General features: G+C 49.7%; 1 protein-coding gene across 21 annotated transcripts in view; it reads left to right on the top strand.

Annotated features, from left to right (window-relative positions):
- The window catches only part of MAPT (microtubule associated protein tau), a 102,202-nt gene that overhangs the window by 20,134 nt on the left and 56,209 nt on the right, over positions 1 to 25,859 (top strand). The window contains exon 1 of one of the 21 annotated variants that reach the window (XM_070560281.1): positions 5,952 to 6,283. The exons of 18 other annotated variants lie outside the window; for them this stretch is intronic. The gene's annotated coding sequence lies outside the window, so the exon portion shown is untranslated. Of the gene's footprint in view, positions 1 to 5,951; positions 6,284 to 25,859 lie in introns of those variants that run through there. 2 more of the 21 variants (XM_070560279.1, XM_070560277.1) reach the window with 2 other exon arrangements.

Below are 25,859 nucleotides of genomic sequence, written 5' to 3'. Positions count from 1 at the left end.
AGCACAGGTCTCTTCCTCCCTACGCAGATCTCCTCCCGTGCCCCACGTCACCTCGCTCCCATGGCTGGGGCACCTGGAGGAGGACCCTCAGACCCACCTGGCCAGCAGGGCCAGTCTGTAGTGGAGGCCCGGCCAGGAGGCACCAACATTTGGGATCCCAAGAAATGAAGGTGATGCAGGCCAGTTGCTGAGAAACGTGGTCTGATTTATGGATGTGCCCCCTCAGCAGCAGCTTTCCAGAACATTCCCACTTCCTTCCATAGCGTGAAGACCTCTCCTGTGCTCTGCTTGTCTCCTCCCGGGGTCCCTCGTGTCACTGATTTTGATAAATCGTTTCACTCTGCAGAGTATGAGCTCTGCCTCGGAGGGACGGTGTCGGCCTGGACTGAGTCACCGACACTGAGGCCGAGCAGTGACCCCTCCGAGGAGCCAGGACCAGGCGCTCGCGCTGTCTTATGCCTGGTGACTAGGACTTGCCCTCAAGGAGAAAAATAAAAGCAAAAACCACAAAAAATACACCTCTCAAAGAACAGCTCTGAGTGAGGTAAGTTTCCTGTCACTAAAGCAGCCTGGCTGGAGTGTCTGCCCCTTTTGGAGGGAGAAGCGTACAGCCTGTTGGAAACGATCGCTGTTTTCCTAGAGAATGTCTGCAGTTCCTGGAGGAGGCCTGGGTGTCCCCGGCGGAATGGTCTTCCCCTCGGCGAACAGCCATTTGCTCTTCCCTTGGTACTTAAGTAACAGAAGCAGCGTTTATTGCTGCAAAGTATCAGTTAGGTGAATGAGGTTTTTCCCGTCCACGGACATGAAGCCGTTCCAGTGATGGACACGCCGTCCAGGAAGCAACCGCAGACCTGCCAGCCTGCTCGGCCCACTCACGTGGTGGACCCAGGAGATCCTGGAGTGGGCTGACTCTGGAGTCCTTCATTTTTCTGTCTACTCCAGCCATTTCCTTCCTCACTAGAGTGTCCTGGAATCACTTTCCTTTTCCAGAGTCAGCCCATCCCACTATTAGGCTCCTCAATGCTCATCTCTCCTGCACCTGCCTCGCCTGTTCTCAGCCACTCAAACAAGTTTCCCCAAGTATCGTTTCAATCATTTTGTCGTTATCATGTTTTACTCAAGAAATGGATGAGATGCAATTTACCCACCTCTTGTTGCCATCCTGGATTGTGGATGAGATGGGGTGGAAAGGGCCCAGGCCTTGGAGGAGGGCTGACCAGGGTTGACTCTTGGCTGCCCCCTCCTCGCAGTGTGACCTTGGGTAAGTAGCTCAACCTCTCTGAGCCTGGTTCCTCATCTGAAAAATGGGAATAATAGCACTTCTCTTTCAGGGCTGCTGTAAGGAGTGGCGGTGATGTGTGTAAAGCACAGAGCACAAAGGGTGACTTGTTACTCTGCTGAACACCTGCCATGATAGCCTGTCATCACGGTCGACCTGCATGCAGTGACCCTGAAACGTGCACGTGCTTTAGGACGCTCTAGAGGGTGGGCTGTGGAACTGAACGTGGGTTGTAGAGGGACTCTCATTTGCTGCTTTCTGTACTTACATTTTTTTCCAAATTCAATAGGTCCATATTTATTTTATGTGTCTGGCTAAAATTTATTATTATTATGCAAGTAATACATGAATAGAGTCTCATTATCAAAAAATTCAGGCAGCAGCATGAATTCCTTTTATAATCAGAAAAAAACCACAGATATCATTTTGAAAAAATTCATCTCATCAACTGCATTTTCCACCTCCTGGTGTTTTTGAGTCTTTGCTGCTCCCTCCGCCTGCCAGTGACACTAACACTCCAGCCCTGCCTGGGGCCACCTCCCCACCCTCGCCCTGGCCATGGGGCGCCCCCCGGAGCGTTTCTTCCCAGATTGATTGTGTTTCCGCTTAGATCAGACTCGCCAGAACTCACTGAGAACTGGAGAAAAATGCAGTCCCCCCGCCCATCCTCCTCCCAGTGCACCCTCACCTCTGCCGAGGCCAGAGCCCTCATCCTGCCCCCTCACCTGCCCCTGCCTGAGGGGGACGCTGAGCTTTCCTCAGACTGGCGCAGAGAGCTCAGCCCACGGTTAGTTCCCGTGGCTGGACCCACAACCAACCTTGTGGGAAATGGTGGGTTCCTAAGCAGAGCTGGCTCTCCTTTCTTCCCCTCCCCACTTTCCCCGCTGGTGGGCTCAGGAGGAGGCAGGTGGGGCTTAAAGCTCAGAAGGGTTTAAAGGGGCTCAAGATGGGCCTGGCTGCTCAAAGTTACTTAGGTCTATCTCAGACACATGCTGTGTTACTAGGCCTTTATGGGCTAGCCTGGGCACCTGGCTATCTTAGACAGAGGAACCTTCCAGATGTAGGCAGAGAACACAGATGCCTGGAATGTTCTTCCTGGGTTCTTCGCCCCTGCAATACAAGGTGTGGTACACATGCTTTATACAGATCCTAGGCTTCGGGCTCCTTTTTTGGGTTTGTGGGGCATAGATTTGGCTTTTCCCCAGCCCTCTGCTCTCCTGTCACCTGTCTGGCACTGGATGCTGCTGACCAGCTGCCTGGCAAGCTGTAGGGTGCCTGCAAAGGCCCCGTCACCTGCAGACACCTCCCAATACCTGAGAATCCATGGACAGGCCCTCCTCAGTCGCCCCTGACCCACAGAGGAGATATCTGAAGGCCCCAAGACACAGGGCTGGCTCTGCAGGATCCGGCTGCAAGGCCTGGGAACTAGTAGCTGAGCGGATGTATTAGCAGCTGACACGGAGCCTTCATCCGTCCCGCCTCTCATCTGCCGTTTAGCACCTGGCACACTGCGGGTACTTAATAATAATTAAATTCATAATGAACATCGAAAAGGCCAGCAGGTGGTAAATGTATGCATCTTTGCACAGTTGTTATACAGCAGGCTGAACGAGCCGTTAACAGTTAATCAGGAACAAATCTGAATGTGAGAAAAATCTGATTGCAGAGATTTTTACTCCTTCCTCCCCTCCCCAGCTTTTAAATGAAAGTTTAAGGATAGCTTCCCTTTGGTTGTCCTCGTAGTAGGATTTATAATGAAAAGAACTGGGATAAGAACCTTAACGTGCCTCTCTGTTTAGATTTGGGCATAAATTTGGAGTGTGTCTCACTCGGTGAGAGCTGGTGCTGAGCAGGCCTTGGGAAGTTGTCTGGAATGGGCCGTCAACATCCCTTGCAGAAAAATTCTCTTCTCCAGACCCAGATCCGATGCCCTGCAGCCATTTTGGGGGTGTGTACTGAAGGACAAACTGAGTCAGAGCTTGCAGGCTGCTCGGCGTTCTCAGTGCCCACCCGCCAGCTCTGAGGGTGCGGGACACTGCGGCCCCTCCTGCCTTAACAGCCCATCAGGACAGCATGGCCTGGAGGGAGCCTGAGGGGTTCACGGAGGGCTTAGTTAGATGGGTGACAACAGATCACTTGTTACCCCAAGGGACAAGGCAGAGAGCCCAAAGGAGCACCATGTCACCAAATGCCCACATAGGGGTTTGTGCTGGGGAGAACCCCCAGCCAATGACAGTGTCTTGTGGGAGTGTGCGCCCAGCGTGGCCAGATCATTCCAACTTTTCAAAATAAGTCAGAAATTGTACTTTAATTAAATATCCCTATTTTCAAGTGTGGGTTATTCATTTAGAAATGTAAAAACTGTTTTATGCTCATGGGCCATTTTGTCTGGTTTAAAGTCTGACTGGAAGAATTCAAGCTGGACAACAGGAAGAACTTCCTGAGGTGGGGATTTTGAGACCTTGGGGAAAGGGGTGTGGTGTGTCTCTGGGGTATCTGGTGCCATCCTGATGGAAGTAAGGAGCGGGGACTGGAAGATTCCCCCGGGGAGGTTCACAGCACCTAAGCCTAGGACCCTCATCAAAAGTTTTTTGACTGACGGACATGCCCCGAATCCTGTCTCTGGCTCTGCCTAACGGCTGACGCTGGAGTCTGTGGCGCTCATTCCTATGGCCTTATATTTTGCTCTTTGAGGGTTCCTTTCATCTGATGCTTATTGGTTGCCATCTTTTAAACAGGGATATTTTGCTAATTGCCCAGCGCAAGTGTCCAAATGAGTGATGCCTCCAAGTTTGAAAAGGTCCAGCCTGTCCAGCTGGGTGCTGCTACGTGCCAGGTGCCAGGCTACTTGGGAACCACTCAGTCCTGGTGCTTGAGAAGCCCAAAGCGAAGAAACAGAGGCGCGCATGCGCACGCGTGCACACACACACACACACACACACACACACACACACACACACACACTGGTCTTAGAAGACGGTTTTATATTTTACCTGTGTACAGTAAAGGTATTATGTTGAGGCATCTTGATATATAAAGACTCTCTTAAAGGAGAGGACATCTAGAACAGGTGTCACCTGAAGCCTTCTGTCCAGCATTGACTGTCTTCTCTCACAACTCAGGGTTTTTCACTGAGAATGGGATGGGAACATGGTCCAGAGGTGGGGCTGACATTGGGACTGGATCCCCACCAGGAAGTTAGGTCAGGCTAGGGCAGGTCCCAGGAACTATCAGGAAACACTTCTGGGCCAGAAAGAAAGAATGGAGTTAAGTAAACTCCGTCTCAAATCCGGAAGTGCACTCAGGTCAAGCAAGATGACCAAAGAAGTCAGCAAAGGGCAAGTCAGAGAGACTGTGGCTAAACCAGCAGACGCGAATGAGACAACATGCCTGCCCTCTGAGAGCCTTTGAGAATCGGAGAACTAGACACAGTTGCAGAACAAAGGGACGCAGGGTCTGGATGAGGTTTTGGCAGAGCGCCGAGCCAGAAGCTCTCCAAACTCAGTCTGGCCACCAGCAGGTCAGCAGTGGCCCCTCCATGGCTCGTTTAGCCCGGAAGCCCCATAGGGTTTACTCCTGATTCAAGGGCACGTGTCACGCCCAGAGAAGGGCAGCTTCCATGTGGTCTGGCCGTCCCGGGCTTACGTGTGGGCAATGGGGGAACACCCGGTGCCAGCCAGCCCTCAGGCTCTTTGTGGTTCTGGGTTCCTCCTGTAAAAGGTAGCCACAGCCTTTCTCATTAGAGTCTTTCTCACCTCTGCAGCGCAGGTGACAGCTGCTCATTGTCTGAGCCAGTGTCACGCAGGCGTGGGATCTTGACCTACCCACTTTAGTCTTTAGTATGAATAATACACACTGGTAGGAACTAGAACTCAGCTCTGACCCCCAGGAGGGTTATCTGCCTTGAGACAATTTGTCCTACAGTTTCATTGGCTGTGAGGTTTCATGAACACGCTCTAGAGCCAGGTGGCCTGGGTTCGAATCTCTGAGGTGTCCTGGCTGTGTGAACTCGGGCAAGTCACTCAACCTCTCTGTGGCTGAGTTTCCTCCTCTGTAAAATTGAAATAATGATAATACCTACCTCATAGGGTTGTGAAGAGAATTAAATCATTCGGATTTGTAAAGTGCTTACAAAAGAGCTTTGCATGTAGTAAGTGCTAGCTGAGTGTTTGGGTCCTTAAGTACATTCTCTGTGGATTCCACAAGCCCTTTGTTGTGCATTTCACAACCAAGCCCTGTCTCCCTTGGAATCCAGCTGTAGATCTGCTTCACACTTGTGAGACAGGCCCCGGCCAGTCCGTGTGAAGAGGAGAGAAAGCCACCCCCAGTCCAAGATGGTGAAACCAGGACATAGCCTCCTACTCGCCACCCCGTCAGGTGTTCAAAGTCTGGAACCTCCAAAGCCCATTTCCAATGCAAGTGTAGAGCCACGTGGGTTTCAAGTCACCTGTCACTCTGAAGCTCCTTTGCTCAGTTCATCATCATTAGCAGAGGTCGTGGGGAGTAGGGGGGTGCATATTGAATAGTGATGGGCTGGCTTCCCCTGCTCTACTCTTCTCTGCCTGTTCATCTATCACTTCCTCTTTGAAGGCAAACGAGACCAAAAAACAGCGCCCAAAGCAGAAGAAGGGCCCTGGAACCCCGCGACTTCACAGATCAGGGTGACTATGATGTCATGCCTGCCCTCTCTAGCCGTGTAGCCTCTGGGAACCCCTCAGCCCAACGTGTCAATTCCATCACACATGTACGCCTGTGTGTTCCCATAGCCTCCTGCAGGCCCCACTCAGCCCATCTCAGCCAATTGGGGCTACTCCTGCCCATTGGGAATTGGGGTGCAACCAGGAGTTGCTTATGAAAAATCAGCCCAGTGGAGTGACAGCAGGTCTGCTGCAAACCACTTCAAGTCTCTGGGGCCGAGAGCTGCCTTTCACCTCTGTCGCCCAGGCCCACTCTTTCATCGGTCCTGGCAGAGAAGCCGCAGTGAGAGGCCCAGCTTTTCCTTAGGTAATGTCACTGCCCTTTCCTGGGCAATGCTGGGGGCTGGCACACCTGACTCTTCCTCCCGCGTCTTCCTGGCTGCCTGGATTTGGGAGCTAGATTCAGCTGGGACTGGGGCTGTGGGAGAGGGCGGTCTGCAGATGGTCATCGTAAGCAGGGGTCAGAGTATCCTGAGAAAATTTGACCTTAGGAGGCATTTAGTTTTGACGCCGGTGTGCCTCTTGACACGTTTCATCCCATGATCCCTCGCTTTCTTTTCCTTCGCTCTCCTTGTCTCTTGTGTTGGACGCGTGATCAGAACGCAGAAACACATGGTGGTGGGTTTGTTTACTGTGCGGCAGCCATTTCTCCAGCGCCTGCAGCGCCCCATCCCCTGGTTTCCCCTGTAAGAGGTGATCTGTGAAGTGCTGTCCCTTCCAGGGCCACACCTATCTCCGTCTGTGCCCCTCCGTCCCTCCCCAGTTCAGCAATAGCGTCTACTCAAGTCTGCTCCCACACAGTGCTAGTGGGAGCAAAAGTCTGGACACATTTCCAGGGAGCAGTTTAACAGGATGTATAGAGAAGCTTAAAAATGTTGCTACCCTCTGACCCAGAATTTTACTTCTAGGAATCTGTCCCAAGGGAATAATTGGAAACATGAAAAGGATGTATGCAACGAGACATCCATCAAAGTTGTTTATAATAGGAAATCTCAGAAGCAGGCCACACGTCCAATCTCTGGGAAATGGTTGTGTAGGTTAGTGTGTAGACATTCGAAAATGATGCCTATGGGATTTTAAGTGACTCGGGAAAACACTCCTGACCATAATAAAAGAGCATGGTACAAATTGTATATTCAATATAATCTTGACTGTGTTTAAAAATCCATAGTAAAATCCAAAAAGGAAATATGTGAAAATATTAATAGTGATGTCTCTGGTGGTAGGATTACGGGTAAGTACTTCTTTATTTACACTTTCCTCTAGTTGATTACATGTGCATATGTTGCTTTTATATAAGAAAAATATTAAGCTTAAAACTAAATTATAAATATATGTATAATTATACATATACATACAGAGAGTGACAGAGAGAATGCAAATGGTGCAAATCTGAACAATGGGTGAGTCTAGGAGGATATGTAAGTGCTGGCTGTATTATTCATGCAGCTTTTCTGTAGGTTTGAAAATTTTCAAAGTAAAAATTGCTGGGGGGGCATGCGTTCCAGGCCACCCCTGAGCTCTCCTCTGGAGTGCTCGAAGTAGAACCAATGTGATTTGACAGTTTGATTTGTTCTCTGTTGTGGGCAAAGTGTCCTTCAGTGTTGGGGGAGGGGGCTACGGGATCTGGTAGTCTTGGCGAGGAGGAAGCAAGTGTCGAGATCCTGGGAGATCAAGGAGCTTTGCTCTCCTGACCCGTGTGGGAGGCCCCGAGCGTCCCCCATGCTAATTCAGCACTGTTCTCTTCTCGGCCAGAGTTCGCTCTGTGGGCCCCTCCCGGCAGCTCTTGGGTGACTCTGCTAAGGCCGGGCCTTCCCCACCCCATGTCCCAGATTCCATCCCTCCACCTCTCCCACTGCTCAGGAAGCTGGCTCAGCCTTTATTTTTCCCCTTCTTCTGTTTCTGTCCTCTCCTTCTCTTCTGACTTCTTCCTTTAGGAGGTTTAAGTGATTTCTCTCTTTTAAAACGAAACAAATGTCCCCTTCGGCCGACCACTCCAGCTCTCTCCTCCTCTTCCCAGCCAGACTTTTTTTAAAGCATCATCAGCACTTTTGCAACCTCTGTTTTCTCTCAACATGCCCACCCTCCTCAGCTGAATCCAGGCTGGACTCAGCCCCCGTCTTTCTACTGTAACCACTTGTATTAGTCAGCAAGGCCAGGTTTATGCTGCAGGAACAAACCAGTCCCAAATTCCAGTGGCTTCACCCATCTGACACCACTGCTTCCCTCACCTTCCAGCCCCAGGGGTCATCTTTGAGTTCCTTGAAAACTCTCTGCAGTTTCCTGGCATGGGGCCTTTGCATATGCTATCCCTCTGCATGGGATGTTCTTCCCTACCACCTCCCTTTCACCTTGCTAACTCATACTCATCCTTCAGGTCTCAGCATAAACATCACTTCCTCAGGGAAGTTTTCTCCAACCCTCAGACTACACAGTTGCCCATCTCACTTTTTTTGAAAGAATAAATAAATCTCTGAAAACTTAATCTTCCCAACCTCCCCTAAAAGAGGATGGTAAAGATCTTTTCCCAGGTGACAATATGTCAATTTTATATTTCATTACATTTCACATTTAATTCCAGCCAAGCTTTATTATGCGCCTTTCCGGGCGCAGGCCCCATGCCTGGGAAGGGTGATTATACCCTTCGTACAGATAAGGAAAAGTTACTTTAGGTGAGGGGGGCACAAATAGGCAGTAAAGGAGTTCAGGGTTTACCCGGGGTGTGTTGTCTTTCAATTGCAAGTAACAGAAGTCCAAAGAAACTGGCATAAACGCAACAGGTAATTTATTGGTTTCCAGATTTTAAAAAGTCAGGGATGGATGTAAGTTCAGGTACAGCTGGATCCAGTCACTCAAATGATTGTCACCAAGAACCTGGACTGCACCCTCTCTTGGCTCCACTTTCTCCGTGTAGTCTTTCCCCAGGCGATGGTGAAAATGGGCATCGGGGCTTCTAGGCTGGTGTCCTATTTAGCAGGAAGATACGGGAAGAGCTCCATAAATGTTAGCTCCACAGCAAAACAGAAACAAAACCTTCATCACTTTTTAAATCACAGCTTAGACCTTCCTTCTTCCCTGTCACTCTCTCCCACTGCAATCCAGTCCCCTAATTCCTCGGTCTAGAGCATTCTGGGGATTTATTCCTCATCACCCGCGGTTTGCATGTGTTTATTTACAATGCCAGGATTACCTGGCCTTTGTTTGCTGCTAACAGATCTGTGAAGCACAGGCTCCCAGAGGAACGGGTAATGAGTGTCCAGCCCCTGCTGGCAAGCTGTCTGCCCTCTGGCAAGCCAAGGTCCTTCCCGGATAAAGTTCTGTATCCTCTGCATTCTTAGAGAAGTTTCTGTGCCTGAGGCAGCCCTGAGGGGGTGCATACGCCTCATGAGGCTTTGGCTCTGTCGGCATATTTTATGTCACTGTTGAAAACTAAAGGAGAAGGAACTAAGATGTACCAGGTACTCAGAGCACATACACGGTTTTGCTTCATCTCAGGACAACCTTTCGAGGTGGGTTTATAGCCCCACATTACAAATTAGGAAACTGAGGCTCAGAATGGTTAAGTCACTTCCCCAAGATCACACAGGCAGTAAATTGCAAAACCAGAATTTGAACCCAGATCTTTCAGCTCTAAAGCCTGTGTTCTTTCCACCACCTCCTGATTAATTTTTTAATTTCCAAGATTAGACTCTTCCTGTATCCGTGACACCTGCCTCACATCCCTAGAAAAAGGTGAATGCTGTTCAGAAATTTTTGTAGCATGGGCTCACTCCAAATTTGCTTAATTTTGCTTTGTCACGCCTGCCCAGTTCCCGGAAGAGCAGGAAGTAGGTCAACGGCTGCAGGGACCACACACTCTGGCTGCTGGGAGAGCCAGCCTCTGGTTTCAGGCCTGGGCAGGGGCCAGACGCTGCCCGCAGCACCACCCACTGCGGGCCCTGCTTGGATTTCCCATCCCTGGCCCTGAGAAGTCATCATAAACCTTCACATTGTTGAGCTTTACGTTCTAGAATTCACTGTCACTGTGGCTGCCATGTGAGGCCGTGTTTGGAGAAAGGAGCATCGGGCATTAACAGCGAAATCGATGGTCTGGGGAAAGAGGAATCCTCATCCTCTCGCACATCTGTGGGTGACTGATACCAGCAGACTGTGGCGAGGGTTTGCTCAGTCATCACCTGCCACTTCACAGAACAGTGGGACCAGCCCCTTGACGCCCAGTCATTTAAACTGTCCCCCTCTTTTACATGACGAAAGTGTCTTCAGAAACAGTCATGAAATGTGAAATGATCATAATAATGGTCAGAAAAGAAACACGGGGTAAAATGTTTGTCTTATGGAACTCTATACATATAACTACACAGCTTTTTAAAAAATAAAAGTAAATCTTATAGTACAAAAAAGTAAAAACACAACTATTTATTAAATCGCTTTTATATCTACTGAGTTTTAGTGCTATGGTTGCAGCCTGATATAATGATATTTTATGTAAATTGTTCAGTTACTAATAAGTGAACTTTGATAAAAGTAAGACATCTGCCAAAGTTACCTATAATTTAGCAACTGCTAAATCACGCCACTGATCTACCGCTGTATGTTCTTGCTTAATTCTGTAGTTTTAAACACTATAACTCACAATTTAAAAAGAAATTTTCGTTAAAAAAAAATTCAAACTCAGTAAAAGATAGCATATATGAGTAAAAGTTGTGCTTCCCCAGCAAAAATATTACACTTTGCAGTTCACACTCGGTGTCTTAAATTTTAAACACAAATAAAAACTCCAAGTGGCTACGTGGAATTGAATTATGGAATAATGGAATTGAAGTAACTCAGCTTCCTTATAATCCCTGCGCGGCCGCTGCTCAAGCTTAGGATCTTGTGCTTCAATGCAGGAATACGTGGTCCCACAGGGGTTGGAGATGCAAACGCACCTGAAGCAAGTCAAAATGCTGACCTGTTACGAACTTTCTCTCGAAGCCACTGGGTGTAACGGACTCCACATATGTTGGGGGTGACTATGTAACTGGAGTTCTCCGAATAACCTGCACGGAGAAAACAACGTTTATTAAAGGATACATTTGTAAAGGTGCTGATTTGAACCTTACGTGTGTGTTGTGAACGCTCGACAGCAATGGCGCGGTTGGTTATAACTTAGACCGGGAAATATTGTCGGGGGAGGAGGATTTTATCCTTGTTGGAGGTGGCCGCACGTGATGCTCGTGAAAAGCAGGCTGGCTCCCAGTCGGCTTTATTACTGTTTTGGCTCCGCTCCAGACGGTCCACCCCTTTGTCAGCTTGCTGTGCAGCAGCCGCTCCCTCCACCCCACTCTCGCTCCCCACATTGTAGTCCAGGCCCTTGTCCGGGTGGAGCTGAAGGGAGACTGTAGAACGGCTCTGGCAGTCCTCCCGGGACTGAGGAAACTGAGGCAGGACCTTGTTTGTTCAGGGACGATTAGGGCACTTGCTAGATCCCGGGTGCTTTGACCGTCTTCCTGGATGGAAAGAAGCAGCTCTGCGTTCCAAGACCCGCTCTCTCCCAGTGCTCCCAGGTGTCCCTGCTCTTTAAAATGTTTTCTGATTGGGGGCCAGCCCTGTGGCGCAGCGGTTAAGTTCCCACGTTCCAATTCGGCGGCCGGGGTTCCTCAGTTTGGATCCAAGGTGCGGACATGGCACCACTTGGCAAAAGCCATGCTATGTTAGGCGTCCCACGTAAAGTGGAGGAAGATGGGCATGGATGTTAGCTCAGGGCCAGTCTTCCTCAGCAAAAAGAGGAGGACTGGCGGTAGTTAACTCAGGGTCAGTCTTCCTCAAAAAAAAAAATGTTTTCTGATGGAATTTTTGGTCTGTTATATTTACTTCCTTTAAAAAAACAACAATCGATAAGCAATAAAATGTTAGGTTTGAGAAGGTTGAATGAGCAATTGGTCTGAACTAAATTCTAGCAGGTTTTTCTTAGGAGGAATGCCGTCATCTCCTGCCACTTGCAATCAGTTTACTCTGAATTCAGAAAGAGGCTTCCATTTGTTGTCTATACTTTGCATTATTGGATTGTTTTGTTAAATTATGATCATTAGTGGTCATTAGGATATTTAAATGGGATATGTGGGATCTAAATGATGCACATATTTATTCTTTTTTTTTCAGAGAATAGTTTATATTGTGGGTTTTAATTTAATTTAAAAAACCCTTCTCTTGGACAATTGCCCAAATGCCGTCATCAGCCATCGGTTGAGAGTGTGCATCCTGCTGGCAACGCAGTCACTAGACTTTTGCTTGCTGACGGCCACTGGCTAGAGACTGGTCAGGACTTGAGCACATAGTCAGGCTGATGAAAAGTCAGCAATTCTCTGGAAAACGGAAACCTGCTTTCTGAGACTGTGGTACAGCCAAAGGCGTTCCCTGCTCTCGGGGGCGGAAGCTAATTTCTTGTCTTCCTTTGCTGTCGACTAGCTGGGCAACTTTGGGCAACCTGCTTAGTGTCTCTGTTGCCTCCTCTACAAAGGGGAGTAATCTCCTTACCAGACAGAAGGGGGACCTGAGCCAAGGCTTTTTGAGTTTTCCCCCTCTTAGAAGGACCTGTGACCCTACAGCTATTTAATAACCGCGGTTAATCATCGGGAGAAGAAAGGGAACACTTCCGTTTAGACAATTATGTGTGTTTTCGTCCTTCTCTGGCTGGAAGGATGTAAGCGGGACGGGGGAGGCCTGCGGTTGCTGCCTCCAGGGCAAACCTCTCTGGGGAGGGTTGCTGCTTCCAGGAGCCCGGTCACCTGAGTTTGAGAATCGACTGTGGTGGGGTCGGCTGACTTGGATAGCTGATGGTGTGCTGAGAACTGTCCCTCCAAAGAGGCTTTTCCATTCCCTCAGGAGACTCCGGGCCTCCCCTCCTGGACCTGTGATGCTGTCTCCTCCCCCAACCCCCCACCCCAACTGTTCCCCCTTCTTCCCTCCCGGCCCCCCTCATTCGCCTCCCAAGGCTTTATGCTGCTGCAGCCTTTTCTAATGGGAAAGTTCTGGCCAAGACTTCTTCCCAACTTAATTATGTAACTTGCTGCTGCTTCTGGTCCAAGGATCACCCTGGAAAGGTGGTCAGAGGTGGGCACACAGCCAGGGCCATTTTAGTCACCGTCCCCACCCCCTTGGAACTCAGAGGCGGTGCAGGAATTTGGACTCTGCAAGAATTTAACAGCTCCACCACCAGCCCCAGAGTCAAACCTGCATGATGCATGCTCTTCATTCTTTGTTAATTTCCAGCAAACAGGACTGTCACACAGAGAGCCTGGTGACTGCTCTGGCTCCTTAGGGAGCTGTTCTCCTGACGTTCTCAAGCATTTTAGCTGGTGGCTGGCCTTAAGCCTCTGATCTGGGCTCCTCCAAAATGTCTCATCTCCCAAGTCTCACCCCTTCAGCCAATGACGCCCCTTTGCCCGGTGATGACCCTGTCACCACCCCTCTCCAGCCTAGAGGAAGGAGTTTGTCCCCCAAGCCTGCCCTCCCTTCAGGTCTTAGCTCAAGTTCACCCTCTTCCCAGAGCCCTCCCGCCTTCCCTCCCTCCTCTCCTTTCAGCTGCTCTTGCCCCATTCCATACTTAGCTACAGAATCACGGGCTCTTGGGGCCCAGTGCAGCCCTCTTTCTCTTTTCTGACCTACGGCCTCGGACTGTATTTCTCTCTTTGTCTCCCCTCCCAAACCAGTCCCTGAGAGGGCAGGGAGCACGTCTTCCATCCTTTGTCCAGCCTGGAGCCCCTGCGCATGGTAGGCGGCATTCCGCAAATGGAGCCGGCCCTGGGGTCACTTTGCTTTGGAATTACCCCTGTGTCATTCAGTATTTGCGTATGTATCTCCCTGGCCAGATTGAACACATCCAAGGGCAGGGACCACATCTGCTCCTTTTTCTGGGTCCCTGGTGAGGGCTGGCACATACCTTCCTTGTAATCTGCTCACTGCCCTGGTCCCTGAGGTCTCCCCAGCTGCTCAGCCAGAGCTGGACCAGTGGGGTTGCTGTTTGTATCATCCTCTCCCTGCCTGGCCCACTCTCCTGCCCCCAAGGATCCTGGGACCGCCTGCAGGATTAGAGTGTGGGTATGCACATGCGTGGGCATGGTACACACACACACACATACACAGCCTCTAAGCACAGCATCAGTAATGCATTTTGTGCACAGAAAGCTGCTATAAACTTTCTTTATTACACAGCTTACATGTCTGAATCAGCTCCCAAATCCACCTCCAAGCGTGTGGTGATGGCGAGCCTCTCGCTTAGCAGTCCACTTATCTCTCTCTCTCTGAATAATAGATGCTCCCACAGCCTCAGCTTGGCAGCTTTGATTTAGAAGTGATCTTAACTGAAAAGACTAATGGATAGGTCTGAATCTGTGCCTTTTAAGAGCAAAACATTGCTCTTAATTAACCAGATTCTATCCTTTGATTGGTAAAAGGCCGTCCCCCCGTTGCATCATTCGCTCCCACATGTGGACAGCTCCAAAGCGGAATCCTGTTTCAGGCTAATCCCAGGTGTGTTCCCAAAGGCCCAAGAGACTGCAAGAGCCACATGTGCAGCCTGAGTACACAGGGCATGCCTGCCCATGGTTGTAGAGCAGTGTGACAAATCCAGAGACCTCCATTCCATCTGTCCCCACCTGGGAGAGGGGGGTTCTCCCAACTAATTTCCCGTCTGAGTGGACGAGGAGCCCTCGCTCTCCTGCGTGTGCCCACTCTAGTCTGCAAATCCATATGCGGTCTGAGAGCACGTCGGTTAGCTGTCATCAGTGTGACTCATGGGTCAGACTCCCCTCCTGATTTACTGCCTCCAGCACAGACCAAGGTGCCTTGTACTTCTTTCTTTGTGCCCCTCTGATGGATGGTGCGGAGGTTGGGCCCGTAAAAGGACCAGAGCTGTCGGGAGAAGTCCCCTCCCACATCCCCCCTGGTCTCCAGCCCCTCTCCCTCCAGGAAGCTGGTGGGTGCTGACATGGGAGAGAAGGGAGGAGGGGGCCCAGGAAGGCACGTGAAGAGGATGTGGCTGCCATTTTGGGGCCGTCCATGAGCACAGTTGGATAGAGCAGGCCCTGTGGCCTTTTTGCACCATTTAGCTCGAGTGGAAAGGAAGGCTACACTGTAGAAGAGAAAGTGCTCTGGAGACTAACAAACCTGCTCGCAGCCAGGCTCTGGGCTTCACCAGCTGACGCCCTGGACAGGCGCTGTCACCTCGCAAGAGTCAGAGCAGTCAGCTGCGCGATGGCGCTGTCAACACCTGTCGCTGGAGGATGGGGGAGACTGAGTGTGGCACCCGCTGCAGGTCTCGCACGACGCCTGCCGTGCAGCAGGTACACCATCCAAGCCCATTCCTTTCCTTCCTGTTCCCAAAATCAAGTCGTCATTAAAGTGCTGGTCCACATGAACGAGCAGACTTACCGAAATTAACTGTAGTAGTTTCTATTTGCTTCTGTAACAAACTGCCACAAACTGAGTGGCTTAAACTGAAACAAACGCTTTATCTGACAGTTCTGGAGGTGTCAGAAGTCTGACACAGGCTCACTCGGCTAAAATCAAGGTGTCGGCAGGGCTGCGTTGCTTTCTGCAGGGTCTGAGGGAGAATCCTTCCCCATGCCTTTCCAGCTCCTCGAGCTGCGTGCATTCTTGCCTCGTGGCCCCTTCCATCTGCAAATCCAGCAACGACTGGTTGGGTCTTTCTCGCAACACATCGCTCTGACACCAGCTCTTCTACCCGACATTGTCCACGTGATTGGACCCCTGTGATTACATTGGGTCCACCCGCCAATCCGGGATCAATTGTCTACCTTAAGGTCAGCTGATCCGCAGCTGATCCATCTGCAGCCTCAATTCCTCTTTGCCACATGAAGGAACATACTCATAGGTTCTGGGGATCAGGACGCGGGGCATCTTGAGAGGCCGTTATTCTCTCTGCATAATTTTACTTCATAGAAGATTTAATAATCTTTTCAAACAAGATCTGGAAGAGGTGAGAGAAGTATCTAAATTAGGATACAAATAATCTGAATCATATTTGGTAATATCTTTGGTCACCTCACACTTTTTTTACCAGATTTTCCTAAGTAAAAGCAGCTTCTTTTGCAGCCCTGTTGCCGCATCTTATCTCATTTTGTATTTTTACACCTAGAGCAAGCCTTTAAATCACTGGCTTGAGGTGTTTAGACATTCCTTGTTCCTTGAATATTGCTTATAAATCAACATTTCGTGGCTCCCTGGAAAATGCTGTGCAAACAGTGAGGCTCACGAATGAAGAGGAAATTACGGTGCTCTTTCATTGTGAATGATCTTTTATGAGGAGGTTTCTAATTACTCTGCTCTTTCTCTTGAACTAGGAATGGAAGTGTGGGTGACAGATCATCATATGATGTGGCTTCACCCTCAGCCCCCAAGGATGCAGTCAGAGAGCAGGGACCCCCACTCCCAAAACATCCCTGGGGCCACATCTGAGGAGAGCCCTGGATTTCGTGTCCGGCCTGCACTGGCGAGGGTTTCTCTTGACATAACGTGTTGCCTCTGAGCATGGTACAAATTCTGATGCCCTTGTCTTTCCTCAGTGGGACGAGGCATGTTCTCTGTTCTCAGGGAGCTCACTTTCTCATATTCGTGTTCATTGTTTGTGTAGCTTGAAGGAATCTGATCATTTTCCTCCTCCCTAATAAGAAGCACAGATGCCACATCCTAGGATTGTGGTGGGGACTCAAAGACAACCAAGAGTAGTCAAATCGATGAAAAAGGACAAAGATAACCTGTTTACTACAAGTTTCTATTTTTATGGCAAAGACGTGGTATTTTCTAAATAAACAAAACTGTAGTATCAACTGCATGGATTTGATGCTGTGGAAAATAATGGTTTTCTTCCTTATCTAGACTTAAGTTTGAATCCTGGCTTCATTGCTGACTGGCTGTGTGATCTTGGGCAAGTTACTTCACCCCTCTGTGCTGTTGAAAGTCTCTCTCTTTAAGGTCCTTTCCAAGCTTGAGAACTCAGGATTATATGAATCTGTTCTGGCCAAGCAGGGGCACCCAGACAAACACCTGGAGAACAAGTCTGTTTGCGGAGGAGGAGGAGAAGGAATCAAAATGGGAGAGACCTTGACGACAAAATGACAAACTCAGGGTTATTCCTGGTTAGCCCAACACCCAACTGACACAGCAGTTATATCTCATTTGTTTTGGTCACTTGAGGCTTACAAAGAGGTGAGAGAATTTGAGCTCCCTCCCCCATCACAGAGGAACATTCTCTCCAACGGGTGTTAGAGCTACGGTGTTAGCCAGGGGCTTGGGTGGCCCTCTCAAGAGAACAGGCCGGCTGTCAGATTTGAAACAGACTGTGAGCCATGAGCTTGGGAAGGGTTACCGATGAATGTCGTCACATCTCCTCCACCATCGCCCCAGAACCCATCTCCCCGCCCCCCACGCTCATTGGTTCAGCAGCATTTCCTGGGGACCTTCCTCCTGCTGGGTGTGGGCCAGGTGCTAAAGACACGATGGTGAAGGGTGGCGTGGCTTCCCATCCTCAGGGCATTGACGTCCCAGTACCAGGGACAAGTAACCAGAGAACTAAGGCGCCGTGCAACACGTGTTCATTAGGGACACACAAAGGGAGTTTGTCAAGGGCTTCTCGAAGCAGTGGCTGCTTTGGTGAAAGCTGAAGCTTGAGTAGGAGTTCACCAAACAAAGGGGAGGGAATGTGGAGGAGCTGGCTTTGCTGGCAGGGAGACCAGCACTTGCCCAGGCCTGGAGGTGAGAGAGTAGCAGCGAGGGCAGCGTGCGTCAGGTGATGACCTGTGAGGAGTGGCTTTCAGTTGACATTCATTCTTTCATTCATCATTTGTGAAGGTACATTGAGCACCTACCCCAGACCAAGCAGTGGTTTAAAAAAATACAGTTATACATCCCTTAACCACAGGGAGACATCCTGAGAAATGTGTGGTTAGGGAATTCATCGTTGCAGGAACATCATAGAGCGTACTGAAGGGAACAAGATTGCCACACCAAAATGTGTCTCTTTAACATGAGGATTATGTTAGACTCGTTATTTTTAAGAAACCAAAGACTCAGGGAGTTTTTCTTATTACCTCCCCCATAAACTGCTTGAAGAATTCAGATAAAAAAACCTGTCTCAGGAAGCGAGCTCTCACCTTGGCATCACATGGACGAGGTGGTCGACAGGCAGGAACCTAGAAAAGCCTCTGTGTTGAGCTCTCCTCTGTGTTCTTCTGTTTCTATGTGGACAAACACTTGTTTTTCAGACATTTGCTCCTTTTCCCCTCCCTATGAATTGCCTTCCTTCCCTTTGAAGTCCCTGACTCTCCCCACCCCCAACATCTTCTTTTGTCTTTAGCTGATGATGGTATTTAAGGTGAGGACTTTGGCCATTTTGGTGAGTTACTCAGATTTCCTGGATTTCTCCCATGTGTACATGTTATTAAACTTTTGTTTGTTTTTCTCCTGTTATTCTGTCTCATTCAATTTAATTCTTAGACAAGCCGGAAGAACCTAGAAGGGTAGAGGAAAATTTCTTCCTCCCCTACAGTACCTACACAAACCTAGATCATATAGCCTCCTACACACCTGGGCTATCTGGGACTAATCTTATGGGACCTCTATTGCATATGCAGTCTGTTGTCGACTGAAACGTTGTCATGTGGGACATGACTGTGAGTACAGAAGTCCCTACCCTCAGGGAGCTTACACTCTAGTGGGCAGACTAATGGGGTTCGATTAGAGTATGATGTGACAGGTACAACAGGAAAGCTCAAGCGTCAAGAGAGGGAGGACGGGGAGGTCCTGTGATTCCTCTCCCTGTCTCAGGAGTGCATGAGTTTCCAGCCTAACCCCACAGAGGTGGGATCAGGGAGACGAGTGGTGAACTCTTTGGAAGTGAGAGAGTTGCGGTGGTTCTGTCTCCCGGAGATGCCGGGTGTGTGTGTATGAGCCTCCGCAGCAAGCCCTGCCCCCTCTCGGCCTTTGCACACCCTGAGCTTAGCGGGACGGGATGGTGACTACTGCCTGGGCCTGTTGGCTCAGAGAGGCCCATCAGAAACCCACCCTCCATCTCTATAGCACAGGAGCCTTCCCAGGTGAACATTGTCTCCTTTTGTTCTTTTTCCCTGTGTGTGTCCGACTCCGTGTGATAATGGGCTTAACCCAGGACCTGACATCGTACCTCTCCTGCAAAGATGTTTTCACCTGCCACAGCTGTTGGCCCATCTCCCTGGGAAGGGACCCTTTGGCCCAGGGATTTTCCTTGCCCCCCTCTGCTCCCTGGTGGGCTACAACCCCCATTCGAGCAAGGCCAGGACCTCTGCTCTTCCCACAGAAGGAAAAGCGTCTGAGAGCATACAAACAGTGGGAAGCCACCTTTGAGGTCTATCCAGGGGGTTGGATCTGAGCCAAAGCCAGACTGAACAGCAAAGAGCAGGTTTGGTACAAGCCTCTTAATCTCAGCCGTTCCTCAGATGAGCCCCTTTCTACCGGCTCCAGAGAGGGCTTCGACCCTCCCACCCGCAGAGAGACGCAAGGGCATCTGTGTTTTCAGATTTAGCAAGAGAAGATACATTTAATTTCCAGCCTCTTTTGCAATGTTTTAAAAACATCTTTATTGAGATTGTAATTCACGTACCGTAAAATTGACCCATTTAAAGTTACAATTCCATGGTTTTTAGTATTTCTTTACGATTTTGGTTTGGGTGGTAATTCCTGAGACACTGGGAAGACTCAGGAGTGGCTCAGACCCGGCCTGGAGACAGCCCATGCCAGCTCGCCCCCTCCCCTTCCCCTCTCCCGCCTAGTGACTTCCCCTCTCCCGCCTAGTGACTGCCAGGCATGCAGGGTCTCCCCTTGCTCCCCCCACCCAGGGTGTAGTGTTTGGTCATTTTCCAAGTAGAATTTCATTTCCTATTATGTTTCTAAGTTCTTCGTCCTTTCTCACCAGCTTTTCCTCTTCTTTCTGCTCACTCTCTCTTCCTTCCTCCACTGTAATTTCTGTTTCTGAACATAAATGTCGTCCAGGCCTTTCTGCTGGATAACGGACATTTTGCAACAGATAGAGCCTGCCTGGGCTCTTTCCGAAATACGTTCTTGTGGTCCAGAATCTAAATGTGTGCCCCTGGCTTTGATTTCCTGTCTCTTTCTGATCCAGATTTCTGATGTGTCGATTTTAATTGCTCCAGATATTTGCACACCTGGATTGGATCTGGTTCCAAAGTTGTGTTGAAATTCTTTTTTTCAAGATAATTTCTTCCCTCCATACAGTTTTCTGTTTTCCCCAGCTGCAGCTGGATACTCCACTTTGTCAAGCATAATTATTTTATCCAAATAAGAGGAATGTCACCCAGGGTCTCCGTGCTGGGTGATATTTGCATTTCCTTATTCTAATTTAAATGAGAGGTCTGATTGGTAAATATTGAAACTATTTTGCTAACTTCAATAGTTGCAGCAGAATTGTCTGGCTTCCCCTTTATCTAAAGAGCCTTTATTGTTATATTCCAACGTGGCCATAGGCCCTTATTGCACACGTTTCCTTTCGGAAGTTCAGTTTTCTGGGGCTTCGGAGGCTGTAACTCCAGCTCGGGGGGGCTCCTCACATCCCTGCTTCTCTAAGTCCCTGTAGTTACAAGGTGGCTATAAATACCTGAACAGTTGCAGCTCTCTGGAGAGGTTAGCGCGGCACCCTTACCCTCACTAGATCTTTGAGATTCACGCTGGGGACAGCCAAGGGTTTGTGACACCAGAGTGCTAGGTCCAGGTGTCCGTGGTCTCTGCGTAAATGTGGACCTGGAAGGCTGCGTGTCAGCTGTTAGCAAACCCGATGCCTTGGTCTCATTACTTTTCTTCCGGTCTGTTAACCTTTCTCTTCCAGGGGCCCCACTGGCTCCATGTCAGGTACCTCTGGTGGTGTCCCTACGGTCCCCAGTAAGAATCCCACACACACATTGTCGCCCTAAGTGGCCTCTGTCTCCATGATTGTGGCCCTGATGCCTAGAATCAATGTGTCTTAGCCACCATGTCCCACCATCCATGCCAGTGGCTGCAGGCGGTTCATGACGTGAATAAAAGGAGCAGAGCACCATGGGACAAATCCCTATGCCAAAATGGGAATGGATTGATTGCTTTTTATCAGTTTATAAACATAGTAGATGTTTATAAAAACAGCATAATAAAACAAAAATGCAGACACCAACAAAAGAAAGTCTCCCTAACTCCACTTCCATTCCCAGAGAAAACCTCTGTTGAGCACACGTCCTTTAGGATTTTTTGTCTGCACATATACAGATAGATCTGTTATTTTCTTGTCTACAGCAATTCTGTGCATGCACATCCCTGAAACTTCTTCTTTTGCTCAGCGATACAGGATGGGTCTCTCTCTATGCCAGTGTGTTTGTTTCTCCCCCATCCTTCTTACAAAGGGGGCAGCCTCACACAGGGTGCTCCAGGACACGGTTTTGGCCCTGTCTCCAGGCGTCACGCGACCAAGGGATGATCTCACCGGGTACACCATCTGCCCTGCCTGGCCGGAGGCTGCATTGCGAGGGCCAAGGGGGCACCACGTGTCATTGGACCCAAAGCAGGATGGGGCTCTGTGCCCTGAGAAGCTGTTTAGTCCGAGAGTACAAACGGGATATAGAAAGGTTTGGCTAAAGTAGCAATGACACGGTTTCCATGATAATAACCACAGCTGGCACTTAGATAGCGTTGACAGAACCAGCAACGGTTCTAGGCACTTGACATCTACGAACTCATTTAATCCCCACATTTTACAGACAAGGCAGCAGCGGCTCTGAGAGCTTGAGTGGCTCGCCCAAGGTCACCCAGCTGTACGTGGAGGAGCTGGAGTAGAACCCAGGCAGCCTGGCCTGCGCAGGTGCTCGACACCCGCCCCCCCCCCCCAAACTGCTCTGTCATTAACTCTGGCCCTGATGTCACCACAAAGAAGTGTCTGGGCACCTCTGTCAATGAGAGATTCAGGGATGGTGGGCTTGACCTGCTGTGGTATTTCTTCCGTGTGTTCAAAGGACACTATTTATTTTCCGCCTCCCCAGACCGCGCTGAGTTCAGGTCGTTCATTACTGAGGGACAAGTGCTGATTAGCAGAGACGCCAGCCATCCTCCTCTCCCCCGTGTCTCTCAGAGTGTGTCCTCAGACTCAAAAAATAGAAATGAAAACATCTTAACAACTACCGCCTTTCCTTCCTAATTCTCCTCTTCCCTCCATTTCTTCCTGTTGTTCCCATCTAATGAAATGTCATGGCAAAAAGAGCCCATTTCTGGTCATTCCCTGTGGCCTTTCCAGCTCCCCCCTCCCTCCCTGCTCCTGGGCATCTTCCCAGCAAGCTTAGACTCTGGAGCTGACGGTTCCGGGCCCTCTGTCCCGCCCCACATCCCCTTCCACGTCCTCTCTGTGCTTGCCCGTCGCCTTGCCTGGGCACCGGCGGTGGGAGGAATGGGGAGCAAAGACTCCCCGGTTCTTCTGACATTGACCCGCACTCCACTACTTCCGAGACCTTCCAAGAAGGACGCCCCTCTTCTCTCTACAGCTGACACCAAAGCTGTTACTCCCCCTCCTTCAGGGCAGAAGCACAGACAGAGGCCCTCCTATTGGCCCCTAATTTAACCCTTCAGGTTAAGCCCCCCTTCCCCATCTTCAGATATCTCCTCCTTCTCATAACTCACGTGTTATGACAGCACCTTCCATCAGTCTAGAACACTACAGTTCACTAGAGTGCTATCTCTCACGTGCATTTTTCATTGACCCTCAGAGGCACGCTGTGAGACAGGTGTCATCATGCCCATGTTACAAATGAAGAAGCCGTAGTTCAGAGAGGGCAAGTGACTGGCCCAGCATTGACCAGCAAGTGAGTGGTCCCCACTAAGCCTTGAACCCAGGGCTTTTGACTCCACACCAGGTGTCCTTCAAACCCAAATCTATGGAGAGATCTGAGCCAAGAGCAAGAGTCCTTCAGGAAGATTTGGAGCCAATGCCTGCACCTGGGAAGCCAAGAGTTCAGGGAGTCCAGCCATTTGCTCACCTGCCAAGGCTGGATTTGGTACATCCCACGAGAGGAGTTGAGTTTGAGTGGCCTCTGGTGCACCTGTGGGGCCAGATGCAAGTATGGCGTCTCCAGATCACGAGACCCTGCTCCACGGGCGAGCCCCCGGTCCAAGGGGAAGTGAAGCAAGGGACCCTCCAGGCTCACCTTTGGGCCCAGGGTGGAGGGGGCAGGAGGGAGGCTGCCTCCCCAGCCTCTGCCGTGAGGACAAGACCATGCAGCGTTGGCAAGGGGCCTTGGGAAGGGGCCGTCTCAGTGCTATTCGTCAGTCTCAGGCAGGCTAATGGAGGAGCAGGTGCTTCCGAGAATCCACAGTGCTCTTTGGCAAATGGCCCGAGGGTGCCTCTGAGAGGCTTCCCAGCACCCGAGGCGCTGCTGAGGCAAGAGCCTGACTGAGGAGGCCCATTCATCATCCGTTATGGCCGTCTTCATGTCTGCGACATGGCTCCACCCGGCCCACCATCAGGTCTGGCGCTCGCTGCTGGCAGACTTCCATTCCTAAGCTGAGCTGTCCAGCAAATCAACACATGTCAGACTCTGTCCCCAGCTCTGCCACTATCTCTAGGTCCCCTTGAGGTCCCTCAGCCTCTCTGTGCCTCAGTTTCCCCAGCTGCAAAAGGGAGCTAAGATGACCCGTGTGCCTCACAAAGGTGTAGTTGGGGTGGCTCCCCCTGCATTAGGGCTTTGGCGTGGGCCTTCATGATTTGGTGATGGAGGTCTCCATGACCCGCCCGGTGTCACACTGACGCTAGGACTGCAGACTAGGAGCCACGTGCGTCCTCCCTCAGCCTGGGAGCAGCATCAATGCGTAAAGTAGGAATAATAAGATAGCATTCCCTCCTTCACACAGGTTGTTGTGAGGATTAAATGAGAGAAAATGTCTAAACAGTGCCTGGCTGTGGAAATATTTACTCCTATTAGGGGGAGATCATGCCTGGCTAAGAAAGTGGGGGGACTTTAAAAAGCCCCCCAGCACATTTTAAGTGTAATGTTGTGTTGGTTTGTGGATCATTTGCTGCCTGTTAGAGCTGGAGCGCAGAGACACAGCTGTGATGCTAGAAATTAGATCCACTGAAGATCGACTGGAAATTAAGATAAAGCTTGCTCATACCAGCATATTGTTAAGTGAATAAAGTAGCCCACAGAACAACTGCCGTAATATGGGCTCATTTAGGGAAAATTATATGTGTACATAGGAGAGGTGTCTGCGAGGAAGTTCCCTAGATGTTAACAGTGGTTATTTTGCTGCTTTCACATTTTTGTATTTGACTTTCTAATAATGACTATGAATCACTTTTACAAAACAATAAATTCTCTCTACCTCTCTCTCTCTTTAAGGATTAAGAGTAGTTTGCCCCAGAAAGCAATTTTTGGCTCTCGATTTCTTGGCTTTGACATCAGAAGAGACGACTCCTTCTCCATTTGGACTCTGAGTTCAGGGCATTCATCTCGGGTAGAATTAAAGTGGTGACCAGGGACACTGGCGGACCTTGGCGGTCCCTGAGGGGACAGAGGCTCAGCAGCTGGCCTCTGCCACCCATCAGGGTGTCACATGACAGCACTGTGCCTCCAGAGGCTAACTGATCAAAAACTTATGAAAGAGGGGGATTGGAGAGAAAACTGCAGTAGTTCTGAGAGGAAAGGCCTCCCAAGCATGATGTCCCCTCTCAGATGTTGTAGCGCCATTTGGCGATCCCAGCGGTTGCAAAGGAGGAGAGGAGGTTTTAGTCAAAAAACAAAACAGAAACCTTAAGCTTAAAACCAGAATTGTCCTCTTAACACAATCTGTGAATTTTCTCAGGGTGGTGGACATTAGCCAGCTGACATCAGCCATGACACATCGTGTGCGCTCAGCAGCACCACCTTCCTGAGAAGAGCAGCCTTCATTCATGCTTTCCTACAATCGTTGATTGTTCTCTTTGGATTGAGGCCCAGGATTATTCCAGCTGCTTCTCACCAACATAAGTCTTTCCTGTCTGTGGCTCCTTTATCTTTTCTCCACTTAATTTGGCAGTTCTGCTTGAAATCTGGATATTATTATTATTACACTTATGTGCCACATAACGATGTTTCAGACAACAACAGACCGCGTATCCAACGCTGGCCCCATAAGATGAGTACCGTATAGCCTAGGTGTGTAGTAGGCTATACCATCTAGGATTGTGTAAGCGCACCCTGTGATGTTCCCACAATGACAAAATTGCCTAATGATGAATTTCTAAGAACTTATCCCCGACGTTAAGCGAGGCATGACTGTATTCAGATTTTCTTCTAGAACATTCTGTGGTACACTGTGATGTGATGTGACCTTGAGGTCACACGTGAGAGCCCCTCTCTGTTTGCCAAGCTGTCTTCCCTCCAGCAAGTCTTACTGAGGACTTTCTGTGCCTGCTCCGTGCTGGGTGCCACCGGTGTGGGGGGAGGGGCACCCCAAAAGGCAGTGCAGCTCCTTTTCAGAGCAGCGCCTCCAAGTTGGGACCAGCTGTTAGTGAAGAGCCAGCCTCAAGGGGGTGTTTGCTTAAGCCCTGGAAGCTCTTTGTCTTCCTTTAGGGACAGTTGGCTCTCTGCTTCCTGAGTAGAGGGATTTCCTAATGACCTTGGCCCAAGACTTCACCCCAGCCCAGAAGACTAGCAAGCCTGCCCTTTCACTGATCTTTCTGTCTTAAAGTGAAACAGCTGGACCATAAGTGCTCAAGAATAGAGTGTAAATACAAAGAGAAAGTTCTCGAAGGAAACAAAGGCTGTAGCTCAGTGGGGCGTGTGTCCTTACTTCCTAAACTGGCATCTCTGTCACTGCTTGATTCCATCTCTGTTATCAGT

The sequence above is a fragment of the Equus przewalskii genome, chromosome 10 (assembly GCF_037783145.1).
Source record: "Equus przewalskii isolate Varuska chromosome 10, EquPr2, whole genome shotgun sequence".
Lineage (NCBI taxonomy): Eukaryota > Metazoa > Chordata > Mammalia > Perissodactyla > Equidae > Equus > Equus przewalskii.
Note: the sequence above shows the minus strand (reverse complement) of the source record. Positions and strands in the feature narration are given on the sequence as shown.